Here is a 20,512-nt window from a genome sequence, read left to right on the forward strand (position 1 = left end):
ACGCGGGGATTAATGTGTATTCCAGGTGTGTGCTCTCAAGCTAGCGGGGATTAATGTGTATTCCAGGTGTGAGCTCTCAGGCTACGCAGGTATTAATGCATATTTCAGGTGTGAGTTCTCAAACTAGTGGGGAGTAATGTGTATTCCGGGTGTGATTTCTCAGGCTATGCAGGGATTAATATGTATTCCAGGTGTGAGTTCTCAGGCTATGCGGGGGATAAATGTGGATTCCAGGTGTGAGTTCTCAGGCTACTCTGGGATTAATGTGTATTCCAGGTGTGAGATCTCAAAATACACTGGGATTAATGTGTATTCCAGGTGTGAGTTCTCAAACTAGCAGGGATTAATGCGTATTCCAGTTGTGAGTTCTCAGGCTACGCAGGGATTAGTGCGTATTCCAGGTGTGAGTTCTCAGGCTACGCAGTGATTAACATGTATTCCAGGTGTGTGCTCTGAACCTACGCGGGGATTATTGCATATTCCAGGTGTGAGCTCTCAGGCTACGCAGGGGATTAATTCGTATTCCAGGTGTGAGCTCTCAGGCTATTCAGGGATTAATGCATATTCCAGGTGTGAGTTCTCAGGCTGCGTGGGGATTATTCCGTATTCCAGGTGTGAGCTCTCACGCTACGCAGGGAATAATGCATATTCCAGGTGTTAGTTCTCAGGCTACGCAGGGGATTAATGCATATTCCAGGTGTGAACTCTCAAACTACACGGTGATTAATGTGTATTCCAGGTGTGAGTTCTCAGGCTATGCATGGATTAATGTGTATTCCAGGTGTGTGCTCTCAAGCTAGCGGGGATTAATTTGTATTCCAGGTGTGAGGTCTCAGGCTATGCAGGGATTAATGTGTATTCCAGGTGTGTGCTCTCAAGATAGCGGGGATTAATGTGTATTCCAGGTGTGAGTTCTCAGGCTACGCAGGGATTAATGCATATTCCAGGTGTGAGTTCTCAAGCTAGCAGGGAGTAATGTGTATTCCAGGTGTGATTTCTCAGGCTATGCAGGAATTAATGTCTATTCCAGGTGTGGTTCTCAGGCTACTCGGGGATTAATGTGTATTCCAGGTGTGAGTTCTCAAGCTACGCAGGGGATTAATGCCTATTCCAGGTGTGAGCTCTCAGGCTACGCAGGGATTAATGCATATTTCAGGTGTGAGTTCTCAGGCTACGTGGGGATTATTGCGTATTCCAAGTAGGAGCTCTCAGGCTACGTGTGGGATTAATGTTTATTCCAGGTGTGAGCTCTCAGGCTATGCCAGGATTAATGTGTATTCCAGGTGTGAGCTCTCAGGCTATGCAGGATTAATGTGTATTCCAGGTGTGAGCTCTCAGGCTATGTGGGGATTCATGCATATTCCAGGTGTGAGCTCTCAGGCTGCTCTGGGATTAAAGCCTATTCCAGGTGTGAGCTCTCAGGCTACGCGGGGGATTAATGCATATTCCAGGTGTGAGCTCTCAAGCTACACAGGGATTCATGTGTATTCCAGGTGTGAGCTCTCAGGCTATGCAGGGGATTAATGCGTATTCCAGGTGTGAGCTCTCAAGCTACTCAGGGATTAATGTGTATTCCAGGTGTGATATCTCACGCTACGCGGTGGATTAATGCATATTCCAGGTATGAGCTCTCAAAATACACTTGGATTAATGTTTATTCCAGGTGTGTGTTCTCAGGCTATGCAGGGATTAATGTGTATTCCAGGTGTGAGTTTTCAGGCTATGCAGTGATTAATGTGTATTCCAGGTGTGAGCTCTCAAACTAGCAGAGATTAATGTGTATTCCAGGTGTGAGCTCTCAAACTAGCAGAGATTAATGTGTATTCCAGGTGTGAGCTCTCATGCTACGTGGGGATTAATGCATATTCCAGGTGTGAGCTCTCAGGCTATGCAGGGGATTAATGTGTATTCCAGGTGTGAGCTCTCAAGCTACGCAGGGGATTAATGCCTATTGCAGGTGTGAGCTCTCAGGCTATGCAGGGTATTAATGCATATTCCAGGTGTGAGCACTCAAGCTAGCGGGGATTGATGTGTATTCCAGGTGTGAGCTCTCATGCTACATAGGGGATTAATGCCTATTCCAGGTGTGAGCTCTCAGGCTATGCAGGGGATTATTGCATATTCCAAGTGTGAGCTCTCAGGCTACGCAGGGATTAATGCGAATGACAGGTGTGAGCTCTCAGGCTACTCAGGGGATTAATGCCTATTCCAGGTGTGAGCTCTCAAACTAGCAGAGATTAATGCCTATTCGAGGTGTGAGCTCTCAGGCTACGTGGGGGATTAATGTGTATTCCAGGTGTGAGCTCCCAAGCTACGCTGGGATTAATGTGTATTGCAGGTGTGAGTTCTCAGGGTACACAGGGATTAATGTGTATTCCAGGTGTGAGCTCTCAAACTACGCAGGATTACTGTGTATTCCAGGTGTGAGTTCTCAGGCTACACAGGGGATTAATGCGTATTCCAGGTGTGAGCTCTCAAACTACGCAGGGGATTAATGCCTATTCCAGGTATGAGCTCTCAGGCTATGTGGGGGATTAATGTGTATTCCAGGTGTGAGCTCTCAAACTAGCAGAGATTAATGTGTATTCTAGGTGTGAGCTCTGAAACTAGCAGAGATTAATGTGTATTCCAGGTGTGAGCTCTCATGCTACGTGGGGATTAATGCATATTCCAGGTGTGAGCTCTCAGGCTATGCAGGGGATTAATGCGTATTCCAGGTGTGAGCTCTCAAGCACTCAGGAATTAATGTGTATTCCAGGTGTGATATCTCACGCTACGCGGTGGATTCATGCATATTCCAGGTATGAGCTCTCAAAATACACTTGGATTAATGTTTATTCCAGGTGTGTGTTCTCAGGCTATGCAGGGATTAATGTGTATTCCAGGTGTGAGTTCTCAGGCTATGCAGGGATTAATGTGTATTCCAGGTGTGAGCTCTCAAACTAGCAGAGATTAATGTGTATTCCAGGTGTGAGCTCTCAAACTAGCAGAGATTAATGTGTATTCCAGGTGTGAGCTCTCTTGCTACGTGGGGATTAATGCATATTCCAGGTGTGAGCTCTCAGGCTATGCAGGGGATTAATGGTATTCCAGGTGTGAGCTCTCAAGCTACGCAGGGGATTAATGCCTATTGCAGGTGTGAGCTCTCAGGCTATGCAGGGTATTAATGCATATTCCAGGTGTGAGCACTCAAGCTAGCGGAGATTGATGTGTGTTCCAGGTGTGAGCTCTCATGCTACATAGGGGATTAATGCCTATTCCGGGTGTGAGCTCTCAGGCTATGCAGGGGATTAATGCCTATTCCAGGTGTGAGCTCTCAAACTAGCAGAGATTAATGCCTATTCGAGGTGTGAGCTCTGAGGCTACGTGGGGGATTAATGTGTATTCCAAGTGTGAGCTCCCAAACTACGCTGGGATTAATGCGTATTCTAGGTGTGAGCTCTCAAACTACGCAGGATTACTGTGTATTCCAGGTGTGAGTTCTTAGGCTACACAGGGGATTAATGCGTATTCCAGGTGTGAGCTCTCAAACTACGCAGGGGATTAATGCCTATTCCAGGTATGAGCTCTCAGGCTACGTGGGGGATTAATGTGTATTCCAGGTGTGAGCTCTCAAGGTACGCGGGGATTAATGTGTATTCCAGGTGTGAGTTCTCAGGGTACACAGGGATTAATGTGTATTCCAGGTGTGAGTTCTCAGGCTATATAGGGGATTAATGTGTATTCCAGGTGTGAGCTCTCAAGATACGCGGGGATTAATGTGTATCCAGGTGTGAGCTCTCAAACTAGCAGAGATTAATGTGTATTCCAGGTGTGAGCTCTCAAACTAGCAGAGATTAATGTGTATTCCAGGTGTGAGCTCTCATGCTACGTGGGGATTAATGCATATTCCAGGTGTGAGCTCTCAGGCTATGCAGGGGATTAATGCGTATTCCAGGTGTGAGCTCTCAAGATACTCAGGGATTAATGTGTATTCTAGGTGTGATATCTCACGCTACGCAGTGGATTAATGCATATTCCAGTTATGAGCTCTCAAAATACACTTGGATTAATGTTTATTCCAGGTGTGTTCTCAGGCTATGCAGGGATTAATGTGTATTCCAGGTGTGAGCTCTCAAACTAGCAGAGATTAATGTGTATTCCAGGTGTGAGCTCTCAAACTAGCAGAGATTAATCTGTATTCCAGGTGTGAGCTCTCATGCTACGTGGGGATTAATGCCTATTCCAGGTGTGAGCTCTCAAACTAGCAGAGATGAATGCCTATTCCAGGTGTGAGCTCTCAGGCTACGTGGGGGATTAATGTGTATTCCAAGTGTGAGCTCCCAAGCTACGCTGGGATTAATGTGTATTGCAGGTGTGAGTTCTCAGGGTAAACATGGATTAATGTGTATTCCAGGTGTGAGCTCTCAAACTACGCAGGATTACTGTTTATTCCAGGTGTGAGTTCTCAGGCTACACAGGGGATTAATGCGTATTCCAGGTGTGAGCTCTCAAACTACTCAGGGGATTAATGCCTATTCCAGGTATGAGCTCTCAGGCTACGTGGGGGATTAATGTGTATTCCAGGTGTGAGCTCTCAAGATACGCGGGGATTAATGTGTATTCCAGGTGTGAGTTCTCAGGGTACACAGGGATTAATGTGTATTCCAGGTGTGAGTTCTCAGGCTACATAGGGGATTCATGCATATTCCAGGTGTGAGCTCTCAGGCTATGCAGGGTATTAATGCATATTCTAGGTGTGAGCTCTCAAGCTAGCAGGGATTCATGTGTATTCCAGGTGTGTGCTCTCAAACTAGCAGGATTAATGTGTATTCCAGGTGTGAGCTCTCAGGCTATGCAGGGATTACTGTGGATTCCAGGTGTGAGTTCTCAGGCTACGCTGGGATTAATGTGTAGTCCAAGTGTGTGCTCTCAAACTAGCGGGGATTAATGTGTATTCCAGGTATGAGTTCTCAGGCTACGCAGGGATTAATGCATATTCCAGGTCTGAGTTCTCAAACTAGCGGGGAGTGATGTGTATTCCAGGTGTGATTTCTCAGGCTATGCAGGGATTAATGTGTATTCCAGGTGTGAGTTCTCAGGCTATGCGGGGGATTAATGTGTGTTCCAGGTGTGAGTTCTCAGGCTACTCGGGGAATAATGTGGATTCCAGGTGTGATATCTCACGATACGCGCGGGATTAATGCATATTCCAGGTATGAGCTCTCAAAATACACTTGGATTAATGTGTATTCTAGGTGTGTGTTCTCAGGCTATGCAGGGATTCATGTGTATTCCAGGTGTGAGCTCTCAAACTAGCAGAGATTAATGTGTATTCCAGGTGTGAGCTCTCAAACTAGCAGAGATTAATGTGTATTCCAGGTGTGAACTCTCAAACTATGCAGGATTACTGTGTATTCCAGGTGTGATTTCTCAGGCTACACAGGAGATTAATGTGCATTCCAGGTGTGAGCTCTCAAGATACTTGGGGATTAATGTGTATTCCAGGTGTGAGTTCTCAGGGTACACAGGGATTAATGTGTATTCCAGATGTGAGTTCTCAGGCTACATGGGTATTAATGCCTATTCCAGGTGAGATCTCTCAGGCTACGTGGGGATTAATGCATATTCCAGGTATGAGCTCTCAGGTTATGCAGGGGATTAATGCGTATTCCAGGTGTGAGCTCTCAAGCTAGCAGGGATTCATGTGTATTCCAGGTGTGAGCTCTCAAGCTACGAAGGGGATTAATGCGTATTTCAGGTGTGAGCTCTCAGGCTATGTGGGAGATTAATGCATATTGCAGGTGTGAGCTCTCAAGATACACAGGGATTTATGCGTCTTCCAGGTGTGAGTTCTCAGGCTACTCAGAGGATTAATGCATGATCCAGGTATGAGCTCTCAAGCTACGTAGGGATTAATGTATATTCCAGGTGTGTGCTCTCAAACTAGCAGGATTAATGTGTATTATAGGTGTGAGCTCTCAGGCTATGCAGGGATTACTGCGTATTCCAGGTGTGAGTTCTCAGGCTACGCTGGGATTAATGTGTATTCCAGGTGTGTGCTCTCAAGCTAGCGGGGATTAATGTGTATTCCAGGTGTGATTTCTCAGGCTATGCAGGGATTCATGTGTATTCCAGGTGTGAGTTCTCAGGCTATTCGGGGGATTAATGTGTGTTCCAGGTGTGAGTTTGCAGGCTACTCGGGGAATAATGTGTATTCCAGGTGTGAGCTCTCAAACTAGCAGAGATTAATGCCTATTCCAGGTGTGAGCTCTCAGGCTACGTGGGGGATTAATGTGTATTCCAGGTGTGAGCTCCCAAGCTATGCTGGGATTAATGTGTTTTGCAGGTGTGAGTTCTCAGGGTACACACGGATTAATGTGTATTCCAGGTGTGAGCTCTCAAACTACGCAGGATTACTGTGTATTCCCAGTTTGAGTTCTCAGGCTACACAGGGGATTAATGCGTATTCCAGGTGTGAGCTCTCAAGATACACAGGGATTTATGCGTATTCCAGGTGTGAGTTCTCAGGCTACTCAGGGGATTAATGCATGTTCCAGGTGTGAGCTCTCAAGCTACCTAGGGATTAATGTATATTCCAGGTGTGTGCTCTCAAACTAGCAGGATTAATGTCTATTATAGGTGTGAGCTCTCAGGCTATGCAGGGATTACTGCGTAATACAGGTGTGAGTTCTCAGGCTACGCTGGGATTAATGTGTATTCCAGGTGTGTGCTCTCAAGCTAGCGGGGATTAATGTGTATTCCAGGTATGAGTTCTCAGGCTACACAGGGAATAATGTGTATTCCAGGTGTGAGTTCTCAAACTAGCAGAGATTAATGCCTATTTCAGGTGTGAGCTCTCAGGCTACGTGGGGGATTAATGTGTATTCCAGGTGTGAGCTCCCAAGCTAAGCTGGGATTAATGTGTATTGCAGGTGTGAGTTCTCAGGGTACACACGGATTAATGTGTATTCCAGGTGTGAGCTCTCAAACTACGCAGGATTACTGTGTATTCCCGGTGTTAGTTTCAGGCTACACAGGGGATTAATGTGTATTCCAGGTGTGAGCTCTCAAGATACGCGGGGATTAATGTGTATTCCAGGTGTGAGTTCTCAGGGTACACAGGGATTAATGTGTATTCCAGATGTGAGTTCTCAGGCTACATAGGGGATTAATGCATATTCCAGGTGTGAGCTCTCAAGCTAGCAGGGATTCATGTGTATTCCAGCTGTGAGCTCTCAAGCTACGCAGGGGATTAATGCCTATTGCAGGTGTGAGCTCTAAAGCTAGCGAGGATTGATGTGTATTCCAAATGTGAGCTCTCTTACAACATAGGGGATTAATGCCTATTCCAGGTGTGAGCTCTCAGGCTATGCAGGGGATTAATGCATATTCCAGGTGTGAGCTCTCAGACTACGCAGGGATTAATGTGTATTCCAGGTGTGAGCTCTCAGGCTATGAGGGGATTAATTCGTATTCCAGGTGTGAGCTCTCAAACTAGCGGGAATTAATGTGTATTCCAGGTTTGAGTTCTCAGGCTACGCAGGGATTAGTGCGTATTCTAGGTGTGAAATCTCAGGCTACGCAGGGATTAACGTTTATTCCAGGTGTGTGCTCTGAAGCTACGCAGGGATTATTGCGTATTCCAGATGTGAGCTCTCAAGCTACGCAGGGATTAATGCATATTCCAGGTGTGAGTTCTCAGGCTACGTGGGGATTATTGCATATTCCAGGTGTGAGCTCTCAAGCTACGCAGGGATTAATGTGTATTCCAGGTGTTAGTTCTCAGGCTACGCGGGGGATTAATGCATATTCCAGGTGTGAGCTCTCAAGCTATGCAGGTATTAATGTGTATTCCAGGTGTGAGTTCTCAGGCTACGCAGGGAATTAATGTGTATTCGATGTGTGAGTTCTCAGGCTACGTGGGGATTAATGTATATTCCATGTCTGATTTCTCAGGCTACGTGGGGGATTAATGTGTATTCCAGGTGTGAGCTCTCAAAATACACTGGGATTAATGCAGGTGTGAGTTCTCAAACTAGCGGGGATTAATGTGTATTCCAGTTGTGAGTTCTCAGGCTACGCAGGGATTAGTGCTAGTGCGTATTCCAGGTGTGAGTTCTCAGGCTACGCAGGGATTAACGTTTATTCCAGGTGTGTGCTCTGAAGCTACGCAGGGATTATTGCGTATTCCAGGTGTGAGCTTTCAGGCTATGTAGGGATTAATGCCTATTCCAGGTGTGAGTTCTCAGGCTATGTGGGGATTATTGCGTATTCCAGGTGTGAGCTCTCAAGTTATGCAGGGATTAATGCGTATTCCAGGTGTTAGTTCTCAGGCTTCGTGGGGGATTAAGGCATATTCCAGGAGTGAGCTCTCAAGCTACGCAGGGATTAATGTATATTCCAGGTGTGAGTTCTCAGGCTACGCAGGGATTAATGTGTATTCCAGGTGTGTGCTCTCAAACTAGCGGGATTAATGTGTATTCCAGGTGTGAGCTCTCAGGCTATGCAGGGATTACTGCGTATTCCAGGTGTGAGTTCTCAGGCTACGCTGGGATTAATGTGTATTTCAGGTGTGTGCTCTCAAGCTAGCAGGGATTAATGTGTATTCCAGGTATGAGTTCTTAGGTTACGCAGGGATTAATGCATATTCCAGGTGTGAGTTCTCAAACTAGCGGGAAGTAATGTGTATTCCAGGTGTGATTTCTCAGGCTATGCAGGGATTAATGTGTATTCCAGGTGTGAATTCTCAGGCTATGCGGGGGATTAATGTGAACTCCAGGTGTGAGTTCTCAGGCTTCTCTGGGATTAATGTGCATTCCAGGTGTGTGTTCTAAGGCTATGCAGGGACTAATGTGTATTCCAGTTGTGAGCTCTCAAACTAGCAGAGATTAATGTGTGGTCCAGGTGTGAGCTCTCAAACTAGCAGAGATTAATGTGTATTCCAGGTGTGAGTTCTCAGGCTACGCAGGGATTAATGTGTATTCCAGGTGTGTGCTCTCAAACTAGCGGGATAAATGTGTATTCCAGGTGTGAGCTCTCAGGCTATGCAGGGATTACTGCGTATTCCAGGTGTGAGTTCTCAGGCTACGCTGGGATTAATGTGTATTCTAGATGTGTGCTCTCAAGCTAGCGGGGAGTAATGTGTATTCCAGGTGTGATTTCTCAGGCTATGCAGGGATTAATGTGTATTCCAGGTGTGAGTTCTCAGGCTATGCAGGGGATTAATGTGTGTTCCAGGTGTGAATTCTCAGGCTACTCAGGGATTAATGTGGGTTCCAGGTGTGATATCTCACGCTACACGGGGGATTAATGCATATTCCGGGTATGAGCTCTCAAAATACACTTCGATTAATGTGTATTTCAGGTGTGTGTTCTCAGGCTATGCAGGGATTAATGTGTATTCCAGGTGTGAGTTCTCAGGCTATGCAGGGATTAATGTGTATTCCAGGTGTGAGCTCTCAAACTAGCAGAGATTAATGTGTATTCCGGGTGTGAGCTCTCAAACTAGCAGAGATTAATGTGTATTCCAGGTGTGAGCTCTCAAACTAGCAGAGATTAATGCCTATTTCAGGTGTGAGCTCTCAGGCTACGTGGGGGATTAATGTGTATTCCAGGTGTGAGCTCCCAAGCTAAGCTGGGATTAATGTGTATTGCAGGTGTGAGTTCTCAGGCTACACAGGGAATAATGTGTATTCCAGGTGTGAGTTCTCAAACTAGCAGAGATTAATGCCTATTTCAGGTGTGAGCTCTCAGGCTACGTGGGGGATTAATGTGTATTCCAGGTGTGAGCTCCCAAGCTAAGCTGGGATTAATGTGTATTGCAGGTGTGAGTTCTCAGGGTACACACGGATTAATGTGTATTCCAGGTGTGAGCTCTCAAACTACGCAGGATTACTGTGTATTCCCGGTGTTAGTTTCAGGCTACACAGGGGATTAATGTGTATTCCAGGTGTGAGCTCTCAAGATACGCGGGGATTAATGTGTATTCCAGGTGTGAGTTCTCAGGGTACACAGGGATTAATGTGTATTCCAGATGTGAGTTCTCAGGCTACATAGGGGATTAATGCATATTCCAGGTGTGAGCTCTCAAGCTAGCAGGGATTCATGTGTATTCCAGCTGTGAGCTCTCAAGCTACGCAGGGGATTAATGCCTATTGCAGGTGTGAGCTCTAAAGCTAGCGAGGATTGATGTGTATTCCAAGTGTAAGCTCTCTTACAACATAGGGGATTAATGCCTATTCCAGGTGTGAGCTCTCAGGCTATGCAGGGGATTAATGCATATTCCAGGTGTGAGCTCTCAGACTACGCAGGGATTAATGTGTATTCCAGGTGTGAGCTCTCAGGCTATGAGGGGATTAATTCGTATTCCAGGTGTGAGCTCTCAAACTAGCGGGAATTAATGTGTATTCCAGGTTTGAGTTCTCAGGCTACGCAGGGATTAGTGCGTATTCTAGGTGTGAAATCTCAGGCTACGCAGGGATTAACGTTTATTCCAGGTGTGTGCTCTGAAGCTACGCAGGGATTATTGCGTATTCCAGATGTGAGCTCTCAAGCTACGCAGGGATTAATGCATATTCCAGGTGTGAGTTCTCAGGCTACGTGGGGATTATTGCATATTCCAGGTGTGAGCTCTCAAGCTACGCAGGGATTAATGTGTATTCCAGGTGTTAGTTCTCAGGCTACGCGGGGGATTAATGCATATTCCAGGTGTGAGCTCTCAAGCTATGCAGGTATTAATGTGTATTCCAGGTGTGAGTTCTCAGGCTACGCAGGGAATTAATGTGTATTCGATGTGTGAGTTCTCAGGCTACGTGGGGATTAATGTATATTCCATGTCTGATTTCTCAGGCTACGTGGGGGATTAATGTGTATTCCAGGTGTGAGCTCTCAAAATACACTGGGATTAATGCAGGTGTGAGTTCGCAAACTAGCGGGGATTAATGTGTATTCCAGTTGTGAGTTCTCAGGCTACGCAGGGATTAGTGCTAGTGCGTATTCCAGGTGTGAGTTCTCAGGCTACACAGGGATTAACGTTTATTCCAGGTGTGTGCTCTGAAGCTACGCAGGGATTATTGCGTATTCCAGGTGTGAGCTTTCAGGCTATGTAGGGATTAATGCCTATTCCAGGTGTGAGTTCTCAGGCTATGTGGGGATTATTGCGTATTCCAGGTGTGAGCTCTCAAGTTATGCAGGGATTAATGCGTATTCCAGGTGTTAGTTCTCAGGCTTCGTGGGGGATTAAGGCATATTCCAGGAGTGAGCTCTCAAGCTACGCAGGGATTAATGTATATTCCAGGTGTGAGTTCTCAGGCTACGCAGGGATTAATGTGTATTCCAGGTGTGTGCTCTCAAACTAGCGGGATTAATGTGTATTCCAGGTGTGAGCTCTCAGGCTATGCAGGGATTACTGCGTATTCCAGGTGTGAGTTCTCAGGCTACGCTGGGATTAATGTGTATTTCAGGTGTGTGCTCTCAAGCTAGCAGGGATTAATGTGTATTCCAGGTATGAGTTCTTAGGTTACGCAGGGATTAATGCATATTCCAGGTGTGAGTTCTCAAACTAGCGGGAAGTAATGTGTATTCCAGGTGTGATTTCTCAGGCTATGCAGGGATTAATGTGTATTCCAGGTGTGAATTCTCAGGCTATGCGGGGGATTAATGTGAACTCCAGGTGTGAGTTCTCAGGCTTCTCTGGGATTAATGTGCATTCCAGGTGTGTGTTCTCAGGCTATGCAGGGACTAATGTGTATTCCAGTTGTGAGCTCTCAAACTAGCAGAGATTAATGTGTGGTCCAGGTGTGAGCTCTCAAACTAGCAGAGATTAATGTGTATTCCAGGTGTGAGTTCTCAGGCTACGCAGGGATTAATGTGTATTCCAGGTGTGTGCTCTCAAACTAGCGGGATAAATGTGTATTCCAGGTGTGAGCTCTCAGGCTATGCAGGGATTACTGCGTATTCCAGGTGTGAGTTCTCAGGCTACGCTGGGATTAATGTGTATTCTAGATGTGTGCTCTCAAGCTAGCGGGGAGTAATGTGTATTCCAGGTGTGATTTCTCAGGCTATGCAGGGATTAATGTGTATTCCAGGTGTGAGTTCTCAGGCTATGCAGGGGATTAATGTGTGTTCCAGGTGTGAATTCTCAGGCTACTCAGGGATTAATGTGGGTTCCAGGTGTGATATCTCACGCTACACGGGGGATTAATGCATATTCCGGGTATGAGCTCTCAAAATACACTTCGATTAATGTGTATTTCAGGTGTGTGTTCTCAGGCTATGCAGGGATTAATGTGTATTCCAGGTGTGAGTTCTCAGGCTATGCAGGGATTAATGTGTATTCCAGGTGTGAGCTCTCAAACTAGCAGAGATTAATGTGTATTCCAGGTGTGAGCTCTCAAACTAGCAGAGATTAATGTGTATTCCAGGTGTGAGCTCTCAAACTAGCAGAGATTAATGCCTATTCCAGGTGTGAGCTCTCAGGCTACGTGGGGGATTAACGTGAATTTCAGGTGTGAGCTCCCAAGCTACGCTGGGATTAATGTGTATTGCAGGTGTGAGTTCTCAGGGTACACAGGGATTAATGTGTATTCCAGGTGTGAGCTCTCAAACTACGCAGGATTACTGTGTATTCCAGGTGTGAGTTCTCAGGCTACACAGGGGATTCATGTGTATTCCAGGTTTGAGCTCTCAAACTACGCAGGGGATTAATGCCTATTCCAGGTGTGAGCTCTCAGGCTACGTGGGGGATTAATGTGTATTCCAGGTGTGAGCTCTCAAGATAGCTGGGATTAATGTGTATTCCAGGTATGAATTCTCAGGCTACGCAGGGATTAATGCATATTCCAGGTGTGAGTTCTCAGTGTATTCCAGGTGTGAGTTCTCAGGCTATGCAGGGGATTAATGTGTATTCCAGGTCTGTGCTCTCAAGCTACTCAGGGATTAATGTGTATTCCAGGTGTGATATCTCACGCTACGTGGTGGATTAATGCATATTCCAGGTATGAGCTCTCAAAATACACTTGGATTAATGTTTATTCCAGGTGTGTGTTCTCAGGCTATGCAGGGATTAATTTGTATTCCAGGTGTGAGTTCTCAGGCTATGCAGGGATTAATGTGTATTCCAGGTGTGAGCTCTCAAACTAGCAGAGATTAATGTGTATTCCAGGTGTGAGCTCTCAAACTAGCAGAGATTAATGTGTATTCCAGGTGTGAGCTCTCATGCTACGTGGGGATTAATGCATATTCCAGTTGTGAGCTCTCAGGCTATGCAGGGGATTAATGCGTATTCCAGGTGTGAGCTCTCAAGCTACTCAGGGATTAATGTGTATTCCAGGTGTGATATCTCACGCTACGCGGTGGATTAATGCATATTCCAGTTGTGAGCTTCCAGGCTATGCAGGGGATTAATGTGTATCCAAGGTGTGAGCTCTCAAGCTACACAGGGGATTAATGCCTATTGCAGGTGTGAGCTCTCAGGCTATGCAGGGTATTAATGCATATTCCAGGTGTGAGCACTCAAGCTAGCGGGGATTGATGTGTATTCCAGGTGTGAGCTCTCATGCTACATAGGGGATTAATGCCTATTCCAGGTGTGAGCTCTCAGGCTACGCAGGGGATTAATGCATATTCCAGGTGTGAGCTATGAGGCTACGCAGGGATTAATGCGAATGACAGGTGTGAGCTCTCAGGCTACTCAGGCGATTAATGCCTATTCCAGGTGTGAGCTCTCAAACTAGCAGAGATTAATGCCTATTCGAGGTGTGAACTCTCAGGCTACGTGGGGGATTAATGTGTATTCCAGGTGTGAGCTCCCAAGCTACGCTGGGATTAATGTGTATTGCAGGTGTGAGTTCTCAGGGTACACAGGGATTAATGTGTATTCCAGGTGTGAGCTCTCAAACTACGCAGGATTACTGTGTATTCCAGGTGTGAGTTCTCAGGCTACACAGGGGATTAATGCGTATTCCAGGTGTGAGCTCTCAAACTACGCAGGGGATTAATGCCTATTCCAGGTATGAGCTCTCAGGCTACGTGTGGGATTAATGTGTATTCCAGGTGTGAGCTCTCAAGATACGCGGGGATTAATGTGTATTCCAGGTGTGAGCTCTCAAACTAGCAGAGATTAATGTGTATTCCAGGTGTGAGCTCTCATGCTACGTGGGGATTAATGCATATTCCAGGTGTGAGCTCTCAAGCTACACAGGGATTCATGTGTATTCCAGGTGTGAGCTCTCAGGCTATGCAGGGATTAATGTGTATTCCAGGTGTGAGCTCTCAGGCTATTTGGGGATTCATGCATATTCCAGGTGTGAGCTCTCAGGCTACGCTGGGGATTAATGCGTATTCCAGGTGTGAGCTCTCAGGCTATGCAGGGATTAATGTGTATTCCAGGTTTGAGCTCTCAGGCTACGTGGGGATTCATGCGTATTCCATGTGTGAGATCTCAGGGGACTCTGGGATTAAAGCGTATTCCAGGTGTGAGCTCTTAGGCTACGCGGGGGATTAATGCATATTCCAGGTGTGAGCTCTCAAGCTATGCAGGGATTCATGTGTATTCCAGGTGTGAGTTCTCAGGCTACGCAGGGATTAATGTGTATTCCAGGTGTGTGCTCTCAAACTAGCAGGGATTAATGTGTATTCCAGGTGTGAGCTCTCAGGCTATGCAGGTGTCGAAGTAGAAAGTATATTGTGCCTCCTATTGTAATAAATATATTAATATTGGCCTACGCCAAGCTGCTCGAAAGTCGCTTGCGAAAGAAATCTGTGTTGCAAGGTCCTGACCTTAAATCCATGTAAGCCGCCATTTTAGATCAAACCGCCATTTTAGGATTTGTTGTGTAAAAGTCACCCTGTGAGCTAAAATTGTGGACGACGTCATTCCACAATACAACATGGCCGTCTTGACCTCTGTACATTGCTAATGTGTAGCTTGCCTACAGGCCACTTGTTGAGGTCGTGAACTGCGACCTTGTCCTTTGTTGACCTATGTGTAGAAGGATTACTCGTGCAATGAAACTAATCGACGAGCATATGTTGAGACACTGTATTGAAATACTGAACGAAGAACATCTGTTTGAACTACATTGTATTAATGTTTAAGAAGGCCTGCATGGCAAACTCTAGAATACACAGTTATTGCATATGCTTGTTGATACATGTATTAAAGGCATACCAATTATATGCGGTTATTTGAGACTTGGCACGAACCCTAGATCGGTGATGTATTAAAAGGAATATTATCCTGAAGTGGGGCTGGACATCGCACCCACTAAATGTATAAAAAGCGAATGCATTCTAATGTACAGGGTCTCTCACTGAACACACTGAACCACGCTGGAGTTCGTTGTGTTGTACTGAGGGCCGATAGCTATCTGGTTTTGCTCTGTTTTTGTAACTGGATTCAGTATAAAATAAAGTACTTTGTATGTTCCTTTGTAACCCGTGTTCGGTGTATTTCCTTTTGGGGTACTCAGCCTAGATATTCTTTTTCTGTTTTCGCACAGGGATTACTGCGTATTCCAGGTGTGAGTTCTCATGCTACGCAGGGATTAATGTGTATTCCAGGTGTGTGCTCTCAAGCTAGCAGGGATTAATGTGTACTCCAGGTGTGAGTTCTCAGGCTACGCAGGGATTAATGCGTATTCCAGCTGTGAGTTCTCAAGCTAGCGGGGAGTAATGTGTATTCCAGGTGTGAGTTCTCAGGCTACTCAGGGATTAATGTGTATTCCAGGTGTGAGTTCTCAGGCTACGCAGGGAATTAATGTGTATTCCAGGTGTGAGTTATCAGGCTACGCAGGGATTGATGTGTATTCCAGATGTGAGTTCTCAGGCTACGCGGGGGATTAATGCGTATTCCAGGTGTGAGCTCTCAAGATACACTGGGATTAATGCAGGTGTGAGTTCTCAAACTAGCAGGGATTAATGTGTATTCCAGTTGTGAGTTCTCAGGCTATGCAGGGATTAGTGCATATTCCAGGTGTGAGTTCTCAGGCTATGCAGGGATTAACGTGTATTCCAGGTGTGTGCTCTAAAGCTGCACAGGGATTATTGCGTATTTCAGGTGTGAGCTTTCAGGCTATGGAGGGGATTAATGCGTATTCCAGGTGTGAGCTCTCAGGCTACGCAGGGATTAATGCATATTCCAGGTGTGAGTTCTCAGGCTACATGGGGATAATTGCGTATTCCAGGTGTGAGCTCTCAAGCTACGCAGGGATTAATGCCTATTCCAGGTGTTAGTTCTCAGGCTACGCGGGGGATTAATGCGTATTCCAGGTGTGAGCTCTCAAACTACGCGGGGATTAATGTGTATTGCAGGTGTGAGGTCTCAGGGTACGCAGGGATTAATGTGTATTCCGTGTGTGAGCGCTCAAGCTGCGTGGGGGATTAATGCGTATTCCAGGTGTGAGCTCTCAAGCTAGCAGGGATTCATGTGTATTCCAGGTGTGAGCTCTCAGGCTACGCAGGGGATTAATGTCTATTCCAGGTGTGAGCTCTCAGGCTACGCAGGGATTAATGCATATTTCAGGTGTGAGCTCTCAGGCTACGTGTGGGATTAATGCATATCCAGGTGTGAGCTCTCAGGCTATGCCGGGATTAATGTGTATTCCAGGTGTGAGCTCTCAGGCTATGCAGGATTAATGTGTATTCCAGGTGTGAGCTCTCAGGCTATGTGGGGATTCATGCATATTCCAGGTGTGAGCTCTCAGGCTGCTCTGGGATTAAAGCCTATTCCAGGTATGAGCTCTCAGGCTACGCGGGGGATTAATGCATATTCCAGGTGTGAGCTCTCAAGCTACACAGGGATTCATGTGTATTCCAGGTGTGAGCTCTCAGGCTATGCAGGGATTAATGTGTATTCCAGGTGTGAGCTCTCAGGCTATGTGGGGATTCATGCATATTCCAGGTGTGAGCTCTCAGGCTATTTGTGGATTCATGCATATTCCAGGTGTGAGCTCTCAGGCTACGCTGGGGATTAATGCGTATTCCAGGTGTGAGCTCTCAGGCTATGCAGGGATTAATGTGTAATCCAGGTTTGAGCTCTCAGGCTACGTGGGGATTCATGCGTATTCCATGTGTGAGATCTCAGGGGACTCTGGGATTAAAGCGTATTCCAGGTGTGAGCTCTTAGGCTACGCGGGGGATTAATGCGTATTCCAGGTGTGAGCTCTCAAGCTATGCAGGGATTCATGTGTATTCCAGGTGTGAGTTCTCAGGCTACGCAGGGATTAATGTGTATTCCAGGTGTGTGCTCTCAAACTAGCAGGGATTAATGTGTATTCCAGGTGTGAGCTCTCAGGCTATGCAGGTGTCGAAGTAGAAAGTATATTGTGCCTCCTATTGTAATAAATATATTAATATTGGCCTACGCCAAGCTGCTCGAAAGTCGCTTGCGAAAGAAATCTGTGTTGCAAGGTCCTGACCCTAAATCCATGTAAGCCGCCATTTTAGATCAAACCGCCATTTTAGGATTTGTTGTGTAAAAGTCACCCTGTGAGCTAAAATTGTGGACGACGTCATTCCACAATACAACATGGCCGTCTTGACCTCTGTACATAGCTAATGTGTAGCTTGCCTACGGGCCACTTGTTGAGGTTGTGAACTGCGACCTTGTCCTTTGTTGACCTATGTGTAGAAGGATTACTCGTGCAATGAAACTAATCCACAAGCATATGTTGAGACACTGTATTCAAATACTGAAGAAGAACATCTGTTTGAACTACATTGTATTAATGTTTAAGAAGGCCTGCATGGAAAACTCTAGAATACCCAGTTATTGCATATGCTTGTTGATACATGTATTAAAGGCATACCAATTATTTGCGGTTATTTGAGACTTGGCACGAACCCTAGATCGGTGATGTATTAAAAGGAATATTAACCTGAAGTGGGGCTGGACATCGCACCCACTAAATGTATAAAAAGCAAATGCATTCTAATGTACAGGGTCTCTCACTGAACCACGCTGGAGTTCGTTGTGTTGTACTGAGGGCCGATAGCTATCTGATTTTGCTCTGTTTTTGTAACTGGATTCAGTATAAAATAAAGTACTTTGTATGTTCCTTTGTAACCCGTGTTCGGTGTATTTCCTTTTGGGGTACTCAGCCTAGATATTCTTTTTCTGTTTTCACACAGGGATTACTGCGTATTCCAGGTGTGAGTTCTCATGCTACGCAGGGATTAATGTGTATTCCAGGTGTGTGCTCTCAAACTAGCAGGGATTAATGTGTACTCCAGGTGTGAGTTCTCAGGCTACGCAGGGATTAATGCGTATTCCAGCTGTGAGTTCTCAAGCTAGCGGGGAGTAATGTGTATTCCAGGTGTGTAGTTCTCAGGCTACACAGGGATTAATGTGTATTCCAAGTGTGAGTTCTCAGGCTACGCAGGGAATTAATGTGTATTCCAGGTGTGAGTTATCAGGCTACGCAGGGATTGATGTGTATTCCAGGTGTGAGTTCTCAGGCTACGCGGGGGATTAATGTGTATTCCAGGTGTGAGTTCTCAAACTAGCAGGGATTAATGTGTATTCCAGTTGTGAGTTCTCAGGCTATGCAGGGATTAGTGCATATTCCAGGTGTGAGTTCTCAGGCTATGCAGGGATTAACGTGTATTCCAGGTGTGTGCTCTGAAGCTGCGCAGGGATTATTGCGTATTTCAGGTGTGAGCTTTCAGGCTATGGAGGGGATTAATGCGTATTCCAGGTGTGAGCTCTCAGGCTACGCAGGGATTAATGCATATTCCAGGTGTGAGTTCTCAGGCTACATGGGGATTATTGCGTATTCCAGGTGTGAGCTCTCAAGCTACGCAGGGATTAATGCCTATTCCAGGTGTTAGTTCTCAGGCTACGCGGGGGATTAATGCGTATTCCAGGTGTGAGCTCTCAAACTACGCGGGGATTAATGTGTATTGCAGGTGTGAGGTCTCAGGGTACGCAGGGATTAATGTGTATTCCGTGTGTGAGCGCTCAAGCTGCGTGGGGGATTAATGCGTATTCCAGGTGTGAGCTCTCAAGCTAGCAGGGATTCATGTGTATTCCAGGTGTGAGCTCTCAGGCTACGCAGGGGATTAATGTCTATTCCAGGTGTGAGCTCTCAGGCTACGCAGGGATTAATGCATATTTCAGGTGTGAGCTCTCAGGCTACGTGTGGGATTAATGCATATCCAGGTGTGAGCTCTCAGGCTATGCCGGGATTAATGTGTATTCCAGGTGTGAGCTCTCAGGCTATGCAGGATTAATGTGTATTCCAGGTGTGAGCTCTCAGGCTATGTGGGGATTCATGCATATTCCAGGTGTGAGCTCTCAGGCTGCTCTGGGATTAAAGCCTATTCCAGGTATGAGCTCTCAGGCTACGCGGGGGATTAATGCATATTCCAGGTGTGAGCTCTCAAGCTACACAGGGATTCATGTGTATTCCAGGTGTGAGCTCTCAGGCTATGCAGGGATTAATGTGTATTCCAGGTGTGAGCTCTCAGGCTATGTGGGGATTCATGCATATTCCAGGTGTGAGCTCTCAGGCTATTTGTGGATTCATGCATATTCCAGGTGTGAGCTCTCAGGCTACGCTGGGGATTCATGCGTATTCCAGGTGTGAGCTCTCAGGCTATGCAGGGATTAATGTGTAATCCAGGTTTGAGCTCTCAGGCTACGTGGGGATTCATGCGTATTCCATGTGTGAGATCTCAGGGGACTCTGGGATTAAAGCGTATTCCAGGTGTGAGCTCTTAGGCTACGCGGGGGATTAATGCGTATTCCAGGTGTGAGCTCTCAAGCTATGCAGGGATTCATGTGTATTCCAGGTGTGAGTTCTCAGGCTACGCAGGGATTAATGTGTATTCCAGGTGTGTGCTCTCAAACTAGCAGGGATTAATGTGTATTCCAGGTGTGAGCTCTCAGGCTATGCAGGTGTCGAAATAGAAAGTATATTGTGCCTCCTATTGTAATAAATATATTAATATTGGCCTACGCCAAGCTGCTCGAAAGTCGCTTGCGAAAGAAATCTGTGTTGCAAGGTCCTGACCCTAAATCCATGTAAGCCGCCATTTTAGATCAAACCGCCATTTTAGGATTTGTTGTGTAAAAGTCACCCTGTGAGCTAAAATTGTGGACGACGTCATTCCACAATACAACATGGCCGTCTTGACCTCTGTACATAGCTAATGTGTAGCTTGCCTACGGGCCACTTGTTGAGGTTGTGAACTGCGACCTTGTCCTTTGTTGACCTATGTGTAGAAGGATTACTCGTGCAATGAAACTAATCCACGAGCATATGTTGAGACACTGTATTCAAATACTGAAGAAGAACATCTGTTTGAACTACATTGTATTAATGTTTAAGAAGGCCTGCATGGAAAACTCTAGAATACCCAGTTATTGCATATGCTTGTTGATACATGTATTAAAGGCATACCAATTATTTGCGGTTATTTGAGACTTGGCACGAACCCTAGATCGGTGATGTATTAAAAGGAATATTAACCTGAAGTGGGGCTGGACATCGCACCCACTAAATGTATAAAAAGCGAATGCATTCTAATG

This window comes from Ambystoma mexicanum, chromosome 14, assembly GCF_040938575.1.
Source record: "Ambystoma mexicanum isolate Mex_15411 chromosome 14, UKY_AmexF1_1, whole genome shotgun sequence".
Classification (NCBI taxonomy): Eukaryota; Metazoa; Chordata; class Amphibia; order Caudata; family Ambystomatidae; genus Ambystoma; species Ambystoma mexicanum.